The sequence below is a fragment of the Belonocnema kinseyi genome, chromosome 1, assembly GCF_010883055.1.
Source record: "Belonocnema kinseyi isolate 2016_QV_RU_SX_M_011 chromosome 1, B_treatae_v1, whole genome shotgun sequence".
NCBI lineage: Eukaryota > Metazoa > Arthropoda > Insecta > Hymenoptera > Cynipidae > Belonocnema > Belonocnema kinseyi.
Genome location: NC_046657.1, coordinates 92548014 through 92562261, shown reverse-complemented (window position 1 = coordinate 92562261; position 14248 = coordinate 92548014). Strand labels below are relative to the sequence as shown.

Sequence of the window (14248 nt, the reverse complement as noted above, 5' to 3'; positions counted from 1 at the left end):
CATGGCTCAGTGGTTACAGTCTGTGATGGACTCAATACGATGATCCGGCAAAACTGTAGTGAACCTTGAAGACACGGAGCGACCCAAGGGCGACTGCTCTATGGATTTTGCCCAAAAGTGTCTTAGCCTCTTGTTGACATGCAGAGATGCTGTTCAGGATGTTAACTAGTGAAGGTTTAGCAACTCCAAACGCGCCGATAATAGGGACGATTGATTTAACAGAACATTATAGGTATAACCGTCGGAACTCCTTTATACCCCTCTTTTCATTCTACTCGGCTATACTATTTTTATCAGCTGGTCGAGAATGCGAAATTCCAGTATATTTGACACTTTTCATTCTCTACAATTGATTCGACTTCCTTGGGAGCGTTTAGCGGAGCGGTATTAAGGATAATGCTGTAAGAGTGACAGAGATGGTAATGAAGCACTCTTAGAGCCGTATGTGCTTTTGAATGTAGGTCATTCACGCATGAGTTGGATAACGAGACAGTATATGTCCAGATACCTGGGGCGTGCTGACTTTCCTGACTTTCCGTGGAAGATACGTGAATCCTCTTGTCAAAGAGTTGTTCACGGAAGTTTTTCTCCTGTGTTTTCTTAATCCCGGCTTGCAGGAGTGAGGACTCGAGATAGATAAGATTTTACGGATTTTACTCACCCCTGATATTGAAGTCAATGCCGAGTGTTTTAGCAACGTCATCCGCTGCTTTGTACAGAAAATCTCATATGCCCATTTCTTTGTGCTTCCTTATCGTTTTAAGAAGATAGCCCCATCCATCTGCGACTATATGTGGTGTACCTACAATAATGTTGTTGTGAAGACATTCAAGATTTATTACTCCGCGACCACCTTGACGGCTCCAGATGTAGAGTCGTGGAACAGAAGGCTTAAGCTGCATTCTTTTGTTCATGTGCATACCCTTTCGTATCCCGATGTCAAGAGATCTGAGCTCGTCCTTCATCCATGGAACCACTATAAATGAATAGAGTAGTGCCAGGACGACAAGCATGTTCGTTGCAGATACTATGTTCCTCGTCAACAGTATGTATAGGTCTCTCCAGCGCAAAAGGTGTCATGCAGCACTTCCGTCGACGATCTCAGGATCTTCGGGGATGCCATTAGGTTTTCTTTGCTCCAAACAAACGTTAGCGCAATTTTCTTATGCAAAATATATTCCATTATCCTTAGAGTATTCCTTGACAATCTCTAGAGCTAAATGTAATCGCTCTCGATTTTTATCATAGATCTTAAAATCATCCATGTAAAATACATGAGTGAACTCGTGTTTTCGATTTCCAGGTTCTCCGTAAAAGTACCTTTTGGAATAGAGAAATGCAAAAGATAGTAGCAATAATGTGAGACAAAAGAGAAGTGGGCTCATGATGTTGCCCTGACAGAACCTCTCTGAAAGGTGATGCTGTTAGTTGTTACACGATGTTTTCCTGATAAGATAGTAAATATGATTTTCTAAAGCGGCATCAATCTATCAATGCAATCTATCAATCCAGGCCATCGATAGGCCGCTCTGGTAGAATGCTACTTAGTTGCAGACAAATCTATCAATGAGCAGGTTCTCCTGATATCCTGCTACGCCTTTCTTTAACCCACGTTGATCGTAGATCTCTTGCCTCACAGGACCGATTGTCCGAACAATCCTATCATTTAGCATAGCTATGAAGATCTTATACAGTGTGTTTAGATAAGTGATTGGTTTGTATTTGCATTTGTATTTATTAAATAAAAGTCCCTAGGGCTAAATAGCCCTCTAAGTAACAGGATAATAAAAAGTCATTACTAATTTATACAAGCACTGATCGGTATTATACTTAATTAGTTTTATAACTAAATCTATAAACTAACTAAAATAATAATAGTCTACCTTATTATTTGTAACAGGTTAGGCAGGAGGTTAATATTTAGTAATGAACATTAAATGATTAATTAGAAGCTCTTATGTGTATTAAAGTAGAAATTAAGGGGCTAAAACTGTATGCATAAAAATTAAATTTTACGAAAGTTCATAAAAACAGAAGGAAATTTGAAGTTAAAATGTCGGATAATTAAGTTTGAGAGTTTACAGTGAGTAATTTCAAGAGTTGGGTTACAAATATTGTACAAATATTTGAAAAAGAGGTTTTTGAAATGATACAGGGAAGGTGCATTTCTAATATCATATGGTATTTTATTCCATGACCGGGCACCTCTTACTATAAATAACCTTTATGCCTTACTGAGTTTTGCCCAGGTTAAGAGTGAGTCCATTCTTCCAGGCCCAGAGGATAACGTGATCGATATCCTCCTGGACTAGAACAAGTAATCTACTTAGAGAAGACATCGGTCACGATAAGTAAATTTTGAAATCGTCAGCATATTTGTGGTAGCTACAATGTTGAAGTTCACTTCAAAGGTCAGAGGTAAACAAATTGAAAAGAAGGGGTGCCAGAATGGAACCCTGAGGAACCCCACTCTTGACCTCCCACCAGTCAGAAATCCCACCACTACTATTAATAATTCTGTGAGACCTATTATTAAAATAGGATTGGAACCATTTAACGACAGAACTTGACACGTTAGAATATTTTAATTTTTGTAGGAGTAACTTTTGGTTGGCCATATCAAAAGCCTTCCAAAAATCAAACAGGACAACAATTATCCATTGCTAATTTAAGATCCGTCGTTACTTGGGAAGCAGTAAGGGTGCCATGTTTCGCCCGAAAACCCGATTGCATCGGGTCAATGGCCCTAGATGTTTCGAAAAATTTGGAAAGTTGCAGGTAGACAATTTTTTCAAGTGGTTTAGATAGTGCACATAAAATTATAATTGGCCGGAAGTCTTTCGGGGAAGTAGGTATATACTAAAGAAAAGGGAAGATAATTGGAAGGGCAAGTTTAATCATTTTGATTGATATTCCATCAGATCCTATGGCGTTTAATTTGATTTGAAGTATTTTTTCCAAAAGTATTTCAGGTGTCATGTCATCGAAAAAGAAGTCAGAATCATTAAATGTTGAATTAATAGGGGTAGTGAAAATGATGACGATAAGTCTGGAACTGGGAACCTAAAAAAAGTCTTTAACAGGTCATTAGGCGGAAAATTACTATCTATATATTCGTGCTTGGGCGGGATTAGGTGTAAACGTCTAAGAAGATGCTAAATTTCTTCTTTTTTGTCTCTATGTGCAATCTCGTTATAATTGTATCGATTAAACGCATCTGTAATCTTAGTTTGAACTAAGTTCCTGAGTTTACGAAGTTCAGCTTGTATTATAATGCTTTTTGTTCTTTTTGCAAGCCGGTGCTTGCCATCACGTTCCCTCATCAGATTTTTAATTTCAGGTGTGATCCAGGGGGCAGTTTTATTCAAATTTTTAGGAACGTGAAACAATGAAAATTTGTTGAATGCGGAGACTAGATAATTAGTAAAAGCGTCAATTTTATTATTTATATCTATATCTAGTAATATTTTTTCCTAATCATACGTTATTAGGTGTTCATGAAATTCATATTCATCAATATTAGAGAGATTCCACACCAGCCTTTGGGTTGGTATTAAATTTAAATTATAGGAAAATTTAAAGGTAATGTTAATCAAGTCGTGGTTAGAGAGAAAAGGGATGGCGTGTTCTTCGTGCGAGACAACATTATCAATATCGTCTACAATCATTACGTCAATACATATACTGGAACGATCAGTATGGTGAGTGGAATCATAAGGTACAATCGAGAGCCCCGAAGAGTATGTACATCTAAGATGTAAGATATTTAGCATGATTGGAAGTGAGATTTACGTTAGTGTTAAAATCTCCAGTAAGGATAATGCTGTTAAAGTTAGGAATAAGTGAACAAATTACAGATTCAAGCTTTGTACCATAGGAGGCATTGGGTGGTTTATCGATTACTCCCACTAAAACACTATCAGAAGTTGACTTCACTTCAACAAAGAAAAATTCGGTCGTGGGATAAGTTGCCACTGGACTCACTTCAACCACAGTCCCACTCAAACTGTTATACAGAAAAAGACAAAATCCACCACCCCTTCTGTCGTCTCTGTCTCTTTGAAAGAGCGAATAGTTGTCGATTGTAACGACGTTAGAAGATATATTTAGAGTTAACCAGGGCTCAGAAATAGCAATTATATGGTAGGAAAATGTACTGAAAAAATGTTTCAATTCTAGAAAATGTGTCAAGAGAGATTGGGCGTTAACATGGCAAATGCTTAATGTATCCATTGATATTGAATATAGAGAAAAATTAAAATGTGAATACGATACATAAAAATAGTCGATTCGTAGAGTTGGCGTAAGGCCGAATTAACATAGTAATAAATACACATTAAAGCGTCAAATTGAGATCGATAATCATTCAGAGGCACAGCACATAATATGGCCAGCATGCAGTAAATTGCCATATGAAAGAAAATATAACTTAATATGTATGAACAAAATGCTGTATATTTACTATAAGTGTTTAAGCAGGTGAAACAAAAGTGTCTCAGAAGTAAAGCAAGGAGATTTAAATACTTTTCTATGCAAATAAACAAGATCGACTGAGGATACAGAGTAAAAATGAGTGAAGTACATGTAGTTAGGTAGGAGTAGCACTTGAGAAAAATAGCGCTAAAGTTAGTCGGAGAAAAGTTAAAAAAATATTGAACTTAGGCTGTGGTTGCTATTGTAGTCCCTCTACAGATAGTAGGTTTGCAAGATGTATTCTCGGCGAACCGTCATCCTTACGGCAAAAAATTCTTCCACCAGAAATCCAAAGATATTTAATTTTCTTGTCTCTTCGGAGACCAAGAGCAATAGCATAGAATTCCCGGTTGAGGGGAGTTAAAGCCTCGCGAAGATAAATAAAGCGTTTCTCATTTTCGGTCCATCCCACACTCGAGGTAGAAAAATCCCTTTTGACTTTACGTCTCTCGATCATTTTATCGCGTAGATTCTGACGGTTGAATTTGACTACAACGATCGGTGGGGTAGTTTGATGAGTGAGTGACGGTACTTTAATAATACGGTAAATGTTGACAACGTCATCCTTAACAAGAGGTACATCAAGAGCCCTGGCAATCAGCTCTACGTTGGACATAAGGTCCTCGTTTGACTTAATTGGAAGACCATGGATTTCAAGAGTAGTATGTAAAACCGCTTGATCGTTTAGATTCTGCGCGTGTTCAAGTGCAGCCACTTTCATCTTGAGGTCTTTTACTTCCTTCTTAACAGATCTCGTTATTGGCACCAGGATTGGTATCCACTGCCGCAGAGGTGGCACTAGTAGTTGAAGAATTACATCCCTTGCAAATATAATCCATCTAGCCCTTTTTAAGTTTCTCAAAGGTTTTTTTGCGATGCCAACATTAGCACAGGTCAAGTGAATGAGACTGCCACACTTCACACATGCTAGAACCTCAGGACCATCCCTAGAAATCACTACATTGCACTCCGGACACGCTCCCATGTTAACTTAAATTATACGTAATAAAAATAACTATAACTGTTGTCAAAAGTTTGCATAGATTAGCAAAAACTAAACGAGTTAACGCAAAGTTAAAAGTCACAAACAAACCGGCCTCAAACACTTTTACAACAAACTAATTTGAAGGACAAAAAAGAAACTGAGACACTCAAGAAATCATAAAAGACTGAAGCGGAGCAAAACGACACGTCCCTATCTGACCAGTATCAGTATATATGTGGTTTGTAATTCTTTGAGTCAACTAAGTTTCCTATTTTGCCAGGAGTACTTAGCACCCTTCCACCAAACACTCCGAAATAGTGCCTTCCGAATTTAGATATTAGGTGAAAATGCGGGCCGGATGCTGGTGGGTTAAAGAAAACTGCTTCCACCAAAAGGGTTTGGCACAATCTTGTCCCGAAGCGGAATAGTTCTTTATGTCTCTTAATAATTTTTTCACCTACTCGGAAGTGATGGGTGGGCATTAGCCCTCAGGATTCATGAGAGCATTGCATAGCTGCTTAAAGCTATTTATGTTCTTTGGATCTTCTTCCAGTGAATGGCGACATTCGTAGACTTCTCTCCAAAATGCTTCGACTTGCTCTGGTTTAGGCAGATGGTCGACAGTAACTGGGGGGTCTTTAAAGAGTCGAGATGGGTCAGGAAAAATCTGTGTCTCTTCTCTGAGCCATCAGTCTGTCCGCTCTAGACTTCTCCTATCAACAAAGAGTACCCTTATTCTGTCAACCATATGCAGCCTGGTGGTCAGAAGCTTTGACTTGTTTAGCGTGTGGTAACGACTCAGCAGTTCGCAGTTCATTTCACGGTGAATTTCCTGCCAGATGTTATGTAGCCAATCACACACTGAATGCGGAATGCGTACTCTCTTGCCCAGCTCGCCTTTGTGGTGAGTTTCTGCATTCATATTTTGTTCTTATTATCAGCCGTTAGTTTTGTTTTACGGTTTGCATCTTCTAAACTATCGATGCATTATACACACCGCAATTCATAGTCCAGAGTTCGGATTCTTTAGAAAAATCTCCACGAAGCTCTTCATCCAGTTCAGCCAAATCTTTAAACTTGAGAGAAACCTAAATGTTGATATTTCTCCGGATCCTGAAGCATTGCTCTTTCTCTATTGGGTGCTTGCTTGCGGTTGGTCTCAGTGTCGCCTCTCTTTTTCTGCTGCCGACTTGTTTTGGCTGCGGTTGATTAGACGCTCCACTTATATTACCCCTTTTCCAGAGTTCCTGGGCACGGTTTCGCAGTCGGTTATGCGAAAACTGCAAGAACTATCGTTGTTTCTCGTACCACATAGCATGATGTCGCGCCATGTAACCTTTTCGTTCAGGGGCCCTACTGGTATCATATCACTCCAGCAGTTCGTCTCTGAGTTGATCCGTCCACTCAAAAGTATTGAGATTTTGCCGGCCCATCACATTACCTCCCTCTTGATTGGCTCTCTCAACTCTAGGGTAGTCGGCATTCATGTCCGACCCATTGTCGGAAAGCCTACGCGTTTGATTGTTTTAAACTGCAGTTACTACAACTATGATTGGCGTTGCCATTATTGTTCCCACGAGCAGCTAGGTAAAATGTTTCGTCCATCCGTGTAGAATAGGGTGGCTCGAAAACGCTTTTTTTCTTTAGAGGGCAACGATCGCCCCAATTTCATTCCAAATCCGAAAAAAGAAATTCCCTAGTTTTTATTTTTTTATTTTTTATTTTAACAGGTGCCGGTTTTGAGTTGAAGTTTCCCATGTAAAATGCATGGGGAAAAATCACTTTTTTGACTTTTTGAAATAATTTTTTAGGGTTTGAAAAAGTATTGCGGGAAAGTATTGGGGCCTGTTAAGAATTATCTAACGAAGTATTTTATGTATCAAATATATGGGGTTGATACCTCTAGCACACCCTCACGAGTACCTGAAAACTACATTTAAAACAAAACCTGTCAATTCTTCATGAAATCGACCTTTATAACACTGTATTCTCGTGTTTTTTTTACTTTAAATTATTACTATTGGTCTATTAGCATATTTATTATCATTGGGTAATTAATCATTAATTACTGAAGCAAATGAAATTAAAAAAAAAATGGTTTTCTCGAAAATTTGCCCTCCCCTCTAAAATTATTACTATTAGTCTAATGGAATATTCAATAACATTGGTTTATTAATTTGTAATTTTTTAAACAAATGTAATTTGTTTAAATAGTTTTTTTTAAGTTCGTTCATTTCCTAAAAATTATCACTATTAGTCTAGTGCAATATTTATTAAGATCAGTTCATTCATATTCAAATATTTAAACAAGTTATATTCAAGTAATAGTTTTTATTAACAAATATTTTTTTTAAATAAAGTTAATCTAAAAATGATGATAAATATTCCACTGAAGAAATATCAATAATTTTTATAAAAAAAATGGAAACAAATTTTGTTTGTTTAAACAATTGAAAATTAATGAACTAATGTTAATAAATATTCCACTAGACCAATAGTAATAATTTTTAAGGAAAAAAAGAATTTTCATTGAGAATGGTTTTAAAAAATTCCATTTGTTTAAATAATAAACAATTAATGAACTAATGTTAATAAATATTCCACTAAACTAATGGTTATAATTTTTATGGGTGAAGTGAATTTTCAAAAAACAATTATTTAAACAAATTCCATTTGTTTAAATAATTGAAAATTAATTAACCAATGATAATAAATATTCCAATAGACAAATTATAATAAGTTTAAGTAAAACAAGACGAGAATGCATTGTTCAAAAGGTCGATTTCATAAAGAATTTACATTTTTTGTTTAAGGGTAGTTTTCAGGTAGCCGTGGGGGTGTGTTAGGTGTGTCAAACCCATATATTTAATAGATCAAATTCTTCGTTGGTTACTTTTCTACAGGCTCCCATACTTTCCCGTTACATTTTTGCAAACCAAAAAAAATTATTCTAAAACTCAAAAAATTGATTTTTCCCTATGCATTTTACATGGGAAACTTCAAGTTAAAACCGGCACCTGTTGAACTAAAAAAAATTAAGAAATAGGCAATTGCTTTTTTCGGATTTGGAATAAAATGGGCGGGGGGGGGGGGCTCGTTGCCCTCTAGCATGCAAAAAAATTTTGACATACATTTTTGGACCACCCTAGTGTAGAACCCCGCAGGCAAGGATAAGACTGCATACTCTGACAGGTCGCCCGGTATCCGAGAGTCACCTTTTGAGACTAAAGACGCGTTAGGTATACATATAGATCTTAGTTTTATTTGTTTCAATAAAGTACCTTTTGTAAAAGGGACCTTATTTAGTAAATCCAAGTGCTAAAATGTTGCCATGTGCTAAATTGGGCTTTCCTAATTCCTTATTTGGGTCGAAACGAATTCGTTTTGATACTTGTTTCTTCATTTTATTTAAATTAGAAAATAAAAAAAGAACTTTACATTAATTTGCCCCAGAACTTTTAATTTATTTCTTCTTATTATTTTTTTTTCGTTCGGTTTATAAAGTAAAGCTTTAAGTATAAATATAAATAAACATGTTTCCTCATGAACTATGTACGAGCACCTGATATTGTACACGATACTTACATTTATGTATAGTTATAGGAATACATACTTGAATAATAATACATTTTTTTTAATATCAAAGAAATATAAAAAAAGTCTTAGAAAAATATTTTCTTGATAACATAATATTATTTTTCATTCTTAACTATGTTCGTAATCTTTATCTTCTTTTAAATGCATAAAAATGACATTTCCTTTCTTTACTTCTGGGAAAATTTATAAATTTGGGTAAGAGAACCTAATAAATACGACATGTTTAAGACTAATAGTTGAAATTTATTTAAAAAGCAAAATCGAATCCATTACGTTTCGGAAACAGCTGGTTTTTCTCATCAGGACTGTATACAAAAGTATTAGATTCGAAGAACAAAGCCATGCAATGTAATAACAAGAATATACAAAAATATAAGAAGAGAATACCTTAATTTAAAAAGATTCCGTGTCATTTTCCTAATGTGTGCGTTTCATGTCATTAAAAACAGATTTTTTTTTAATAAGCAGTTTTTTAATAAGCTGCATCTTAAGAGCACTTCTTGTTAGAAGAAATTAGATTAAGTTTTAATAAGCTTACAACACCAAATTAGAAAAATAGAAATTAAATATGTCTACAATTATTTGAATTTTATAATTAACCACATGGAAAAATAAGAAATTAATCAACAATTTTAATACTAGCTTACTTACTAAAAGAAACTGTCAGGAAACCAAAATAACTTAGATGAATTAAAAAGAAAATAAAGAAAAGTTTAAGCGACAGATTGAACAAAAAATTTAAATATTAAAATATTAAAGAGATAAACATACCAAACCACATTTTTGAAATATGAAAGATTTAAAATAAATCTTGGGTACGGTTCTGGATAGTTGTAGAGATGAAATTAGAGAAAAAGTCTTATCGTTAGCTTCTAATTATTTAAAGAAACCGCAACGAATTTCAGTTATTACTGATAGAATTATTGCAAACAGTTTTATGAGTAAGAAAAAGGAAAATGTTCTAGTAACAAAAACCGATAAAGGCAATCTAACCGTTGTGATGTGTCGTAAAAATTATACTAACAAAATGCTGGTTCTCGCGCTTCACGTTCGATAATATATGTACCTCACATTACTCGCTCGTTACCTAGGAACTACCTCTATCAATTTTAAAGAATTCAGTGTCAGCTGCGTTCAATTAAAATCGCTGAAAACATTTTTAAATAAAAATAGTTACCAAACAAAATTCTCCAAATCTGTATTTGATATACCTACAATCACAGCAATATTCCGCAATCTCGAGCTCTTATATAGTATTACTTTGAGGGTGGATATATCTACTACAGACTTGGAAAGCTATGTGATGATGTTTTGTTATTTGAAATATTTTTTAAAGTTTAAATTTATAAAAGATGAGGCTTGATTCGTTAAATTTGATAGGGGTAGTTCCTTGGTGTCGTGGAATATTACTGTTGAGACAGATATATTAACTAGAGTCTTAGACAGCTTTTTAGGTGATTCTATTTGATTTTACATGTTTTTCGTGATTTCAGTTGAAGAAAACTGAGACTGGATTCGTTAAATTTTATAGAGATAGTTCCTACGGGTTACGGGATATTACTGGAGGAATAGATATATCAACTAAATTGTTGAAATGTTGTCTGGGGTTATTATTTTAATTTTTAATTTTTTTGACATTTTTAGTTGAAGACAGCTGAGACTGGATTCGTCAGATGTGATAGGGGTAGTTCCTAGGGGCTGTGTTATATTACTGTGAGAGTAAGTATATAGACCAGGTATATATAGACCAGGATTGGGGCCAAAGAAGAGCCCAAGAAACCCAACATTCTGATATGTTTACATTTAGTTTAAGTGCATATTTTAATTAAAGGGTTGTTTTAAAAAAATTGGGGTTGTTTTTTCAAAATTAATTTTTTTAGTTTTTGAGATCCCAATAAAGCCAAAAATTATGGCACAGTTGATTTTTCGAAGTTTTTTCGTTGTGGAGGTGCTAGCGGAACGCACCTTTAAAATTACAGGTTAACAAACTCGTGCTTTCTTTTTAAGCCTTTAAAAATTGTGCCAAAGGGAAATTCAATCCATATTTTCTCAATCACCTGGGTAAAAATAATTGGTCTTGATTTTGTCTTAGGTAAAGACTAATCCAAGACGATTTCAAGTTATTATGTATGTTTAGCTCGTCAGACGGAACCAGACTACTTTTGATATGGTAAGACGAATATATTCGACTTGAAAACAAAAATTTATATCTCTGATGGCCTCTGAGGGTTATCACTAATCCGCTTTCAACTTTATAGAAGGTTTATATTATTTAAGCACATTGTATTTATTTTTTATGAATTAATAAGTTTATTTATCTTCAATAATTATGTTAGTTGAATTTCTTATTGAAAAATAAGTTATTATAAAATTACAAGTTTATCGGTTGTAAAATTTTAATGCTGACCAGATGTCCACTTTTTGGTCCTAGTCTAGCTACCTGATTCCTGAAAATGGCAGGCACTGCCACGCCGGTGGGGTCCATTGTTTGAGGTCGGAATATAATAAGAAATAAAATTTAAAAACGAAAAATTTTGTAAATGGACCCTAGCAAATGTTAAACCCACAAATCGGTAATATAATTTTCTCTAGGAGGGGGGGGGGGGGGGGGGGGGGGGTCTTGCACTCAAAAATAATTTTTCAAAGTCGGTGTCCATCATAACTCGGATAGTACTAAATCGATTCTTTTCAAATTTGACACACTATCTACATATAACATACCTCCCTCCTCCCGGTGTTTTTTAACATTAAGGTAGTCTTCTACCTACAAAATGGCAGAATTTTTCGTAAAAAATAGCTGTTTATGCTTTAAACAGCCGCTAAAAATTAAAAAGTTAAAAAATAAAAAAGACGGGGCAGGGAAGCCTTACTTTAACTAAAAACCTCGACTTTTTTTAGTTCCGATGATTCTAAGACGAATGGCAATGGACACCGCAAAACGTCTTTTTGAAAAAATGCCTTGGAAAATTCTCTTTCACGGGCTTATTTTTCGAAATTTTTCTATGATTTTTTTTTAATGTTTTAAAATGATGTGCTATAACATGCAAAAGGTTTTAATAAGGTAGCTCAAGCCATATTTCTGTACAAAATTCTAAAAAAAGTGGTTTTTTGTTTACGCGCAAGACCCCCCCCCCCCAGGGCAATTCAGTATATTCATCAAGACTTACATTTATCTTGCCTTAAGACAAGTCTACCTGGTCTATTTTTAGCACAGCTACAGCCATAAAAGCAAGAGAAGTCTGTATATCTCCAATGTCTAGATGGTGAGAAGGAACCATACATCATGGTCTTGAACACATATTGAAGACATATAAGACAAAATCAAGGCCAAATATTTTTACCTGAGTAGTGAATCTGAAACATTGAGATTTGATGGAATCCGCAAAAGACAATTTTTACATAAAACCTTTGCTCTGGATGAAAATATTCATTGAAATTAGAATGTAAAACTATATTTTTAATACGTATGCATTTCATATAAAAATAGCTCCTGTCTGAGGTATTAGATAAAAAATTAGAATTTCAAAAACATGAAAAAATATATGCAATATGGTCAAAATATTTGTAAATGTGGGATAAATGACTATTACGGTAAGAGCACAATTTCTTGACACCCCCTTCTCCAAATTGTTAGCACTCTTATCTGATTAATCACGATTAATTTGATCTTGACTTCAGCGCTTCAAAATATCCTCTCATTTTATAGCATGATAAATTTGAAATGAACCGCTTTACTGGAAATTTCATACAAAATATCATTCGCACCGTGCTACAAACAAATGTGTACGAAATAGAGTTTCATTGTAGCATATTTTCATTCACGAGATGTAAAGCATTGCTTGACTATGATTACGAACTAATAAAAAGCATAAATCAAGGTTAACGATAATTATGATTAAACTCAGTTTGTTCTGTCTTGTGTAATATTTTTTTTAGAAATGTTTATTTTCAAAACACTTTTGCACGTTTTTGTTTAGATTATCATTTTTCCTCCTCTATATTCAGCAAAGGATTTTTTTGATATTTGCAAACTCAAGAAAATATGCAATATTTCTGCAGATATAATATCACCGTTGTCACCCTCTCTTCGGTGCTCACTGCAGGTGCAACAAGTGCAGCACTATTACCAATTATTTATTTTTTATAAATCTTGTATTTTTGAAGCTGGAAACAAGATCAATTTTGGTGGACTTCAGTTGGCTCATTCAATTCGCAGTCACTTATTAAAATTCAGACGAGTGTTAAAATACTCTATAAGAAGTTTTAATTTTAAAAATAAATCTCCATAATAATTTCATAAATCTATAAAAACAAAATTTTATTTGTTTCTTAGTTTTTTATGCATTTTAGTTGGCAGCACTGTGAATTTCCTATAAAAAATTACGCCATGTTCGTGTGATTTTACAACGTTACTGTTCCTGGAATTTTACCGGCAAGAAACAAAGCAGGTTCTACACATGTGACAGCTTCCTTAATGTTTTGAATGATAGAAAAGATACATTAAGTGTAACAAGTAACCCTAGAAGTAACCTGTTCACACCTCGGCTGAAGATTTAGAAATGTTCAAATAAATATATAAATAAATCTATTACCTTTCAACTCTTACGAGTACTGCGTAACCTCAATCGCATTAAAGCTGTTCTCTTCCTAGCAGAATTAGTGATGAAGTTCACCTTTAAGAAGATCGATAAACCCAGTAGTCGAATTTTTGTTTTGAAAATAATAGCCAATATAATATTATACTCACATAAGGAGCTAATGCTCCTTTTGCATGTTATGTTTTCAGGAAGAAAGTTTGATGATATAAATTTAATTTTCGCTAACACTGTTTCTAACAATGCAATGTCATGAATTGTTGCTCACTATCTTTCCTGATCAGCAGCGTGACTTAACTGCGCAGGACATTCACGGATGAAGCCCAGCTTCCCCATGCAGCATTTCTGGCGCGCATTCTGTGAATACATGAGTGCGTATTAAAGAAAATCGAGATCAGATTCTTCATTTGTAGTTATAACAGGGATTAAATCTTTCTTTCTGGGAGTCAAAAACACAGTCCTAAAGTTTCATTTAAAAATATTTTTTCTCCGCATTATAGATATAGTCAAAAAGCACTAAAAGCGACAAAATCCTTCTGATTTGAAGACCAAAAATGATTCTATGTATTATGCCCGAAAATGCACAAAAAATGCAAAA

At 34.6% G+C, this 14248-nt stretch overlaps 1 long non-coding RNA gene across 1 annotated transcript in view; it reads right to left on the bottom strand.

The window, feature by feature from the left end:
- Positions 1–13918, bottom strand: part of LOC117176380 — an 18148-nt gene extending 4230 nt beyond the window's left edge. The window contains exons 1-2 of the long non-coding RNA XR_004467607.1: positions 13803–13918; positions 13648–13728 (exon numbers count right to left, since the gene is read on the bottom strand). This is a non-coding gene — a long non-coding RNA (uncharacterized LOC117176380). The remainder of the gene's footprint in view (positions 1–13647; positions 13729–13802) is intronic.
- Positions 13919–14248: the final 330 nt, after the last annotated feature.